General features: G+C 39.7%; 1 long non-coding RNA gene across 1 annotated transcript; it reads right to left on the bottom strand.

Moving 5' to 3' along the window:
• Positions 1 to 708: 708 nt before the first annotated feature.
• Positions 709 to 9,892, bottom strand: LOC126077832 (uncharacterized). The gene is made up of 3 exons (XR_007517877.1): positions 9,323 to 9,892; positions 3,080 to 3,162; positions 709 to 966 (listed from the first exon to the last, which is right to left on the bottom strand). It is a non-coding gene; the product is annotated as an uncharacterized LOC126077832 (long non-coding RNA).
• Between the last annotated feature and the right edge of the window lie 216 nt (positions 9,893 to 10,108).

Here is a 10,108-nt window from a genome sequence, read left to right as displayed (position 1 = left end):
TTCTCTTGAGTTGTTTTCTGTCATTTGAAATGTCTCGAGTGTCTCAGGTACAAAACCCTTGTTTAACACCACACCCACACACCTCCACATACACACACACACACACACCCCTGGTTTCATATAGTACACTTAACCCACACATACCTAACTGATTCCACAGCCAGAAGGACCCTATATTGGGCAAACTCAGATCTGAAGGTCATGGTCATGTGTCAGGGCCAGAGCCTTCACATGGGCTTATAGAAAGAAATATACTATCCCTGCCAGTTACACTTTTGTCAGGGGCTGGAACTGCAGGTAGATGATACCTGGTTCGTGGCCCCAAACACACAGCCGCATCCATGCCACCCAGAGAAAATGCAGGTAGAAGGAAGTCACCAATTACCCTTTTTCATTATTTGAGTAACACATAGCATTTACTCTGTGACAAGCCTGTTCTAAGTGTTTTACAAAAATTAACTGATCAAACTCTCACTACAAATCTACAGTGCAGATACTATTATTCTCACTGAAAAAAAAAACAACATTAAAATGGAGGCCAGAGAGGGTAAGGAACTTGTTTAAGTTCACATAGCTAGAAAGTGATAGAGCTAGGACTTGATCCAAGTAGTCTGGCTCCAGAGTCTGTGCTCTGAAGTATGAGCCTTAAGCCTGATATGGAGGCCCACTCTCCACCCTTGCAATTTCCCAGATAATTAATAAGCTGCTTTTTCTATCAGGAGGAATAGAGAGTAGGGGTGGGGAAAGAGCCTGGGATAAGCCCAGAACCTACCTTTCCAGATGAGGAGAGAGGCAGAAACTAGAACAGGAAGTCAGGAAAGGAGGGTCCCAGGTACGGCATCTTCAGAGGGTGAGAATCTCATACTTCCTGACCAGGACGTATCTGAGCATAGGTAATGCCAGTGGCCAAATCGGAGGAGCTGACTCCAGAAATAAGTTACTGGTGTATGGTGAAGACTGCCTGTACTGATAAGAGTACACTGTGACTATCTGTGGATACAGCACAATGGAAAATGAAGCCAAATCTCTCTCTTCAGAAAAAAAAAAAAAAATTTTTTTTTTTTTTTTTTTCAGAGAAGTATATAAATAGCATTTGCAGAGCTTGGCTTATTTTCCCATTCAACTCTATTAATGGTCATAAAAGGCCTACTATGCGGAAGACGTAGCAATCGACAGAATGAAATATGGACCATGGGTCAGATTTTTCTCATCTCAATAGTCTTTACATTTAACCTGATTGCAGGCTTGGTAAGCATGAGATATTTGGTGGGGAGTGCCTGGCAGCATGGTCTGAAGGCTGGGAGGAGCAAGGCTTCTTAGAAGCACTACAGTTGGAGCAAAAATAAGTAAGTAAATTAATAAATAAATGAAGGAAAAAACAGAGGAGCCAGCATTACTCAAGGTAAAAGAAATCTAGAATAGAATCTAACTGTCCTGCAAAAAGAAAACCAGGCCAAATATAATGTCTCCCACTTCAGCCAAAGTGATTTGCCTTTTGAAGTCAGTGTTATGCTTTAGTTGTTTTTTTTGTTTTTGTTTTTTTTCTCTCCTTTATTCCCTACAGGTTCTTCTGAGTTAGGCCGTTCTTTGTGAGAAGATGTATGTGAGCAAGGTTTCATTTGACATCTGTTTTCTAACTATTAAATTTGAGGTGGTTGTTTTTAGAACGAAAAATTGTGTAAGTAATTAGGTCCCCGTATTTTATGTGATGCAGGCTGGATAGCAGCAACTGTTTTTAGGATTATGGGTTTTTAATATTCAAACTGACTGAAAAATAGGAAAAGCTAATGCATATTTGAAGCTTATTAGGATGACAAAAAAAAAAAATCCAGCATTATAATGAGTCTGAAACTCAGTTTACCCATTTTCTTACCATGCTGTTGTTTGTATAAAATGATTTCCCTGCCCCCTCCCACCCCCCAATCTGTCAGGCCAGCATAATCAGTTGGGTTTCCAGTAGTAGTGATGGATTTGCTCTGATCCACCCTCACCCTTTCTCCCGTTTCTGCCTGTGATGAATGGACACCATTACAAGATGGCGAACGGGGTTAGGAGTGCAGCCTAGGGAGCTCACCCCCTCGGGAGAATCAAACGCAGGACTTTGGCCTCTTTTGTGCAATGCTTTAACCTACTGAACTAATCAGCCACAGAAAAAATAAGGATGCTTGTCACTGACTTGCCAAATAGAAGTACCGTGAGAATATATTAAAAAAAAAAAAAAAAAGAGAGAGAGAGAAAGACCTCAGAAGCTTCCGAAGCAGCTGTTTAAATACCAACTAATAATATTATAAGTCAGAAACAGAGGCAGTGGCAATCAAAGCTGTTTCTCTAAGTCAACAACTGGCTAGAGATTACATGTGTCTACAAAATGGTTTTAGAAGATTATGTTTATTTTAGAAACGTCAACACTAAAACAGCAGTAACAAAGTGTTCCCCCCCTCCCTTAATTAAGCACTGTTTGGATATGCATTATATCCAGTCAAGCAATAACTAAACATGTTCCTCTCTTAAATTTTTCCCAAGTTCAAGTATACGGCTTTGAGCACACCACAAGCTTTATAACAAAGGCCTGGCTGTACGTATGCAATAATCGCTCATTTCCTGGCCATTAAGTCAGACATCATGCAATCACTCAAAGGCATCCATTTCCCTTTACTGCTATTTTGGGGACTGCTGCCCTGTTGTCATCCCTGCCTTAGACCCCTGACTTAAGTCGTCTTTTAATTAGAGCCAGCGAGAACCACAGGCGGAGTCAGCCTGCTGAGGGTGATCCATCACATGGCTCCCTCTGCTCCCTGGCCTCTCAGATGACTGTTTATAAACAGGACATCTTGGATATCAAGATAGCTGCTTAAGGAAACAGTAGAACAAATGGTGACCATCTTGTAAGCTACTTCCCTGAGATGATAAATGTTTGTCTGTGGCTGTATTTACTGACACTGTATTTAGGTTAAATATCCAAATAAGCTTTAACAATGATGGTTCTTTGGAATCATCAGTTGCTTTTATCTGAGCTTGTCCTCAAACAAACTGATGTGATAATCTACGAGTTGCCCAAGGTGTTAACTAATATACTCACAATTTAGCATTTGGGTACATTTTTAATGAATCTGCTCTTTAGCTAAACCTTTCCTCATTTGGTCAACAGCAGTATTCCCAGACCTGCAAAAGAAAAAAAAAGTCAACTCAGTACTGGTAAGCTTTTTTCACTGTCATTACAAAAAGCACTAGATACTAACCAACAGAGTATTTCTATTCAATATTATTTTATTTTATTATTGTACTTTAGATGAAGGTTTACAAAACAAACTAGCTTCTCATTAAACAATTAGTACACATATTGTTTTGTGACATTGGTTACCAACTCCAAAACATGTCACCACTCTCCCCTTCTCAACCTTGGGTTCCCTGTTACCAGCTTTCCTATTCCCTCCTGCCTTCTTGTCCCTGCCCCTGGGCTGGTGTGCCCCTTTAGTCTCATTTTATGTGCCTACCTAATCTTTGGCTGAAGGGTGAACCTCAGGAATGACTTCATTACTGAGCTGAAAGAGTGTCTGGGGGCCATACTCTCAGGATTTCTCCTGCCTCTGTCAGACCAGTAAGTCTGGTCTTTTTTTTGTGAGTTAGAATTTTGTTCTACATTTTTCTCCAGCTCTGTCAGGGACCCTCTATTATGATCCCTGTCAGAGCAGTCAGTGGTGGTAGCCAGGCACTATCTGGTTGTACTGGACTCAGTCTAGTGGAGGCTGTGGTAGTTGTAGTCCATTAGTCCTTTGGACGAATCTTTCCCTTGTGTCTTTGGTGTTCTTCATTCTCCCTTGTTCCAAACAGGTCAGATCAGTGGAGTATCTTAGATGGCCACTCACAAGCTTTTAAAACCCCAGATACTACTCACCAAAGTAGAATGTAGAACATTTTCTTTATAAACTGTGTTATGCCTGTTGAGGTAGATGTTCCCCAAGACCACGGCCCCCACAGTCCTCAGCTCAGTAATTCTGTCCCTTGGGGAGTTAGGCTGTGTCTATGGAGCTTCCATGACCTTGCTTTGGACAACTCGTGCTGGCTTTCCCAGTATTGTGTACTGTCTTCACCAAAATTACCATTTATCTATTGTCTAGTTAGTGTTTTTCCATCCCTATCCCTCCCCTCTCTTGTAACCATCAAAGATTGTTTCTTTTTGTGTGTAAACCTTTTCATGAGTTTTTATAGTAGTTATCTCACAGAATACTTGCCCTTTTGTGATTGACTTATTTCACTCAGCATAATCCCCTCCAGTTTCATCCATGTTGTGAGATGCTTTGCAGATTCATCATTGTTCTTCATCGTTGCATAATATTCCATTTTGTATATATACCAATGTTTGTTTATCCATTCATCTGTTGATGGGCATCTAGATTGTTTCCATCTTTTTGCACAGTATTCCACTGTGTGTATGTACCATAGTTTGTTTATCCATTCATCTGTTGATGGGCATCTGGGGTATTTCCATCTTTTTGCTATTGTGAACAAAGCTACAATGAACATGGGTGTGCATATGTCTATTTATGTGGTGGCTCTTATTTCTCTAGGATATATTCCTAGAAGCAGGATTGCTGGATCATATGGTATTTCTATTTCTAGCTTTCTAAGGAAGTGCCATATTGTTTTCTAAAATGGTTGTACCATTTTGCATTCACACCAGCAGTGCACAGGAGTTCCAATCTCCCAGCAACCTCTCCAACATTTGTTATTTTCTATTTTTTTGATTCATGCCAGTAATGCTGGGGTGAGATGGTATCTCATTGTGGTTTTGACTTGCATTTCTTTAATGGCTAGTGATTGCGAGCATTTCCTCTGTTAGCCACTTGAATGCCTTCCTTGGTGAAGTGTCTGTTCATTTCCTTTGCAGATTTCTTAATTGGATTATTTGTCTTTTTGTTGTAGTCTATTCAGTATTATTTTTCTGAAAAACCTAAGGGACAGGTTTACACCTGCTGAGATATAGACCTTTTATCCCAGGGAGAACATATATAAGAGCCAAAGTTAGATCTGAGTGCAGTTCAAATTTGCAACTGTGCAGTAAGCAGTACATGGGCTAGGTGCTAGGGTGACAGACACTGCCCCCTGCACTGGAGAAGCCCAGTCATTAGAGGGAATGGATGGTGGTGAGGCTGGTGAGAGCAGCATGACACGTGCAAAGCTGGCAGTGCATCGTACAGAAGATGCTGAGGCTAGAGCTGGCCCACCTGGATTTGACTCTCACCTCCTCCACTTAGCAGCTCCGTGACCTTGGGCAGTTTACTTAAATATCTGAAACTCAGTTTCATTACTATCTCATGTGTTTCTTTCCAGTTCTCGTTCTGTGTGTGTGTGTGTGTGCATCAGTTGAAATTAGAATTTTTACATATATATATCTTGTTTTATACACTTAAGAGTATGTCAGAAGCATTTTCCAATTGGGTGTCCATGTGGAGCCCATGGAGTGGTTGGTTAATATTATTTTTAATGATGGTAAAGTATATGAATATATATTAACTTTGTAAGCAACTCCTTCTTGTTGAACACTCACATTGTTTTTCACTATGATAAATTGTGATGAACATTTTTTCTATCCTCTGAAAGAGCTTAATACCACTGGATTGAAATATTTCATGAAAAAATTCAAATATCTCAATAGTAAAATTGTCTGGAATTCAATAGTCTAAGAGATAATCTGTAACTTTTGTATTCTTCCTTGGTTAAGTTCTATTCAAGTTTTGTTTTGTTTTTTAATAATAATGCAGATTTTACAAATACTGTTTGATGAAAAACTGAATTCAATATTCAACAACGAATACTTATTGAGCTCCTGATATATTTCCAGGCACTGATCTAGGTGCTAAGGATACAGCAGTGAACAAAGCAGACAAGTTTCTGCCTTCATAGAGTTTACTTTCTAGTCAGGAGACAGACAAAAAATGCACACTGAAACGGAAAGTACACTAGAAGGTGATGAATGCTTTAGGGAAAAATAAAGCTTGAGAGGAAGATAGGTAGTGCCTGACAGGATGGAGGAGATGCTGTTTTTTATTGAGTGGCCAAGGAGTAACTCACTGAGAAGTTGATATTTGAGCAGAGATTGAAGAAAAACAGGTGGAAAAATGGTCCAGGCTGAGTGAACAAGAGGGTATTTGGGTGTTTAAGTAACAGCAAGGAGACCCATTTGGCAGGAGCAGTACGGGTGAGTAGAATATACTTCAGATGTGTCCAGAGAAGTAGCAGGAGCCAAATCATGAAAGACCTAACAGGCCTAACAACTTTGAGTTGGTGGACATGCATCGTTAATAGATATTTTCACACACATTCTGTGTATTGCTTTTTAAGATACGGTTCCCAAAATAACATTATTTGGCATGAGTCCCAATCCATGTAAGCTTACAGAATTTCTTCCCATTCCAATCCCCCCAAATTCACCCTCTTGCAATCATTCTTTAATGGCTATTAATGACTTTAAGAGCTCTGTTCTTAAAAGCCTTGTTGTTATGTCAAGCAGAGACAAGGATAAAAGCTGAAAACAAAAAGCAAGTGGAAGTAAACATTTTTCTGGGTACAAAATGGAGTTTCCAGAAAGATCAGAATTGGGATCATCTAATGTGAAGAGAAAGCTCCCAGCCTATAAATGATGCTAAGATATCTAAAATGGAAAATGCTAAAGTGATAGGACAAAATGGTAGAAGGATCTCACAACACTGTATAATTTGAGATAAAATTGAGAGATGAATGTCAGTATCTAGAAGTCATGCAAAATGTACCTATCGAACTCCAGGATCTGGATTTTCAGTTTTGCCAAAGAAAAAGTTCAAGGACTGTCTACATCTACTGATCCTTGCCATATTCTTACTTACACCTAGAGGAGTGGCCAAATTGGATGACACCAGAAAATGTATCAGAAGGAAACGTTTTCTTTCAGGAACTATATACTGAACACTATGCACCAAGCACTTTGCTTGCTGTTGGAAATACAAAGTTTATAGTCCAACAGGGGTGAAACATACATTGACAGAGTGGGATGAATGTGCTTCTGTACATAACCAGATGATGCTGTATGGAAAAGGAACTTGTACCCTGCATGGAAGGGGTCAATCAAGCTAAAGAAGTAATGGGAGTTGGTGGGATGTAGATGTGTTATAAAGATCCAGTGACCCAGAAACAAAATTTCTACAGCAAACACCACTTGGGGGTCCATGTGGAACTCATGGGGTGGTTGGAATGCAAAGATGGAGTCTAGAGAAGAACATTCTGATCAGAATCTCCAAAAGATGAGCCCAGGAATTTGTATTTTAACAAGTGTCTCAGATGATTCTGATGTTTGGGTAATTTGGGGGAACACTATATTTCTAAAAGTGTAGGTTGGAAAGTCCGAGAGTAAATAGTACTAATTGCAAAAAAAGTTCTCAGACTGCCAGAGGTTTTTCTTACATGTACTGATTAGCAGTTGGCCGGATTGCTTGGATCCCTTGTAGGGTGGTGCTGATGAAAAGTACAGAAGATGTTCAATGAAAAGGGGTGCACCATGATGGCTGGAGTTATCTGTGGGCCTCTCAACTGATGCCAGACCTCGCCAGCGTATGGAGATATAGAGGTCCAAATAACATTAACATTTGACTATGGCCAGCTCAGTGTCCCAAAGGCTTATGCAAAACCTCAGCCTCCTTCAAAGTTGCCCACTATTGGTTCCCCAAGTTCTGCTCCTAGGAATGAGCCTCAAGGTCTTCTTCTCAAGAGTCATCATGGAAGTTGGAAGCCTACAAGCTGTTCAAGGAAGTCACCACATGGCTACTGCAGCTCCTGGTGTCCTCTTGCTGTCTCTCTACAAATGCCCTTCTCTAAACCCCCATTCCCTCCTTCAGCCCTCATGATGAGCAATGGCTAGAATAAGGGATTAGGACTATTACTACATTCCCATTCCTGGCTTTATCCATGACTTTGCTGCTACAAGGCAAACCCCCTAAAAGGCATGGTTTTCACCTGCTTGTCAAATAGTGGATTTTTGTGACTATCATTTTAGATGGCATTCCTAAGCACGTAACACAGAGATTTTTAAAAACCATAACTAGAGGAGACATTGTTTTGCCAAATTTCAACTTGAGGCGTTTGAAATACTTAAAGTCAGAATCAATAAAATTATGAGGCTTCTGCTTCCTAGAAACCACTACAAGTCCTGGGAGAGGAAAATGCCTTTCCTGGGATTTGCATAAGTTGCCAGCATGTGGAAGATATATGCAGCTTCAAGAATATGGTGCATCAAAAATTCTAAAACACACTTAAACTTTCAATCATTTGTAATAAATGAATATATTCTAAGTAAGAGATCAGTTAACTATAATCATAAATATAACAGTTTCGCAACTCAAATCCCAAACTCCAAAAGTTTAGGACCAGGGTAAGATTCTCATTAGTGTAAGTCAAATTTGATCCCAGACCATGACATTTGTGAGCGCCTGGGTGGTGCAAACAGTTAATGTGCTCGGCTGCTAACCCAAAGATTGGCAGTTCAAGTCTACCCAGAGGTACCTTGGAAGAAAGCCCTGGTGATCTACTTCAAAAAAGTCCGCCATTGCAAACCCTGTGGAGCACAATTCTACTCTGACACACGGGTCTCCATGAGTCAGAGTTGACTCTGCAGTAACTGTCATTTTCATTACATTTGTATTTAGAAAGGACCGCCGTTCTTTCCCCATCTTCACTGCCCATGACCAGGGCTCATCTCCTGCGTCAGTGAAGGGCAGCCCGCTTGTTGCCCTTGGTTGTGTTAGGGTCACCATCAAGCTTTATTCCTCAAAACAAATTCTTCTATTCCCAATAAATCCTTACACTTTTCTTAATGACTTCATAAGAGTGTTCGAAACTCTTTTCCATTCTAATCTACATAAGAATGCAAGTTCATAGAAGACCAAGACCTCACCATGTAAATATTCCCTACAGTATCTATGATGTGGTAAAGATTAAATTTCCTAAACAATTTCATCATTTGGAATATTTTGCCATGTCATGTTTCAGCCTACACTCTGTTATTCAGATATTCTTAGTTGTGGAAATTCTGAGTCTTCTCAGTTTTTTTTATTTTGTTTTCCTTGCTTTTTGGTCATTTCTCTGCTTGCTAAAACTTTCAACAAAAGGCAGATGGAAGAAAGGTCACAAATCAATCAATGATAGATGTTGATTCACTATGTACTGACACCCACAATCTGAAATGTCTGAAGTCCAAGACCAAGATCAGCTTACTACAGCCACGTTACTTCTTAGGAGAGTTATATGAATTTCCTATAGGGAGAAGAAGCCATCATCAAACACAGGCACTTACATGTGCAATCTGTTGTTTTTATATAAAACACATATTGCCCACATGTGGCAAGTGTGTAGCCTTGAATGATAATTCTTCTGTTCAGACGCTTGCCCAGGAATGGGATGTGCTCGCTCTATCACTTCTCTTTCCCCCAAGTCATTAATAACTGGCCACTTGTAGATGTATCTTCTTAATGAGAAAAGAGGATAGTTTTCTCAAGATGATGTCAGGCCCCATTCTTAGGTACCTGTCAATCACTTCTCATTATTCAGTATTTTGTATTACAAGATCTTTTTCAAAATAAATTATGAGTCAATATATTTGTTCATCTCGTACGTTTTTAGAGCATAGACACACATCAATGTTGAGTTCTTATTTCCTCTTCAATTCACTGGATCATAGATCTTCATGCTAAAATGTTTCTTCCAATTAAACTTATGCAGTAGATCTAAAGATTTGGGACTGTAAGCTCATTATAATCAGAGCAACATGGGAGAACAATACCATTGCTGTTGGTCCTGGATACCCAGATGTAAGCATGGGAGCATTCTTACAAGTTTCAAATTGAATCTTGGTGTGAGTGGATTCAATTCCTGCGAAGGAGACAGAATCAGACATGAAAAATCAATAAAAGGAAACTCTGGCCATGAAAAATCAATAGTTGTGAAATATTTAACAAAAACCAAATATTGAACTTGGATTTGAGGAAGATTTTGTTCCTTCTGTGACCTGTTGGAGGTGAAATGGAAATACCCAATCTTATATTGAGCCAGACAACAGAAAGTAGGCCCACAATCTTGCTCT

Source organism: Elephas maximus, chromosome 6, assembly GCF_024166365.1.
Source record: "Elephas maximus indicus isolate mEleMax1 chromosome 6, mEleMax1 primary haplotype, whole genome shotgun sequence".
Lineage (NCBI taxonomy): Eukaryota > Metazoa > Chordata > Mammalia > Proboscidea > Elephantidae > Elephas > Elephas maximus.
The sequence above is the reverse complement of the archived record's forward strand: the minus strand, read 5'-3'. Positions and strand labels throughout refer to the sequence as shown.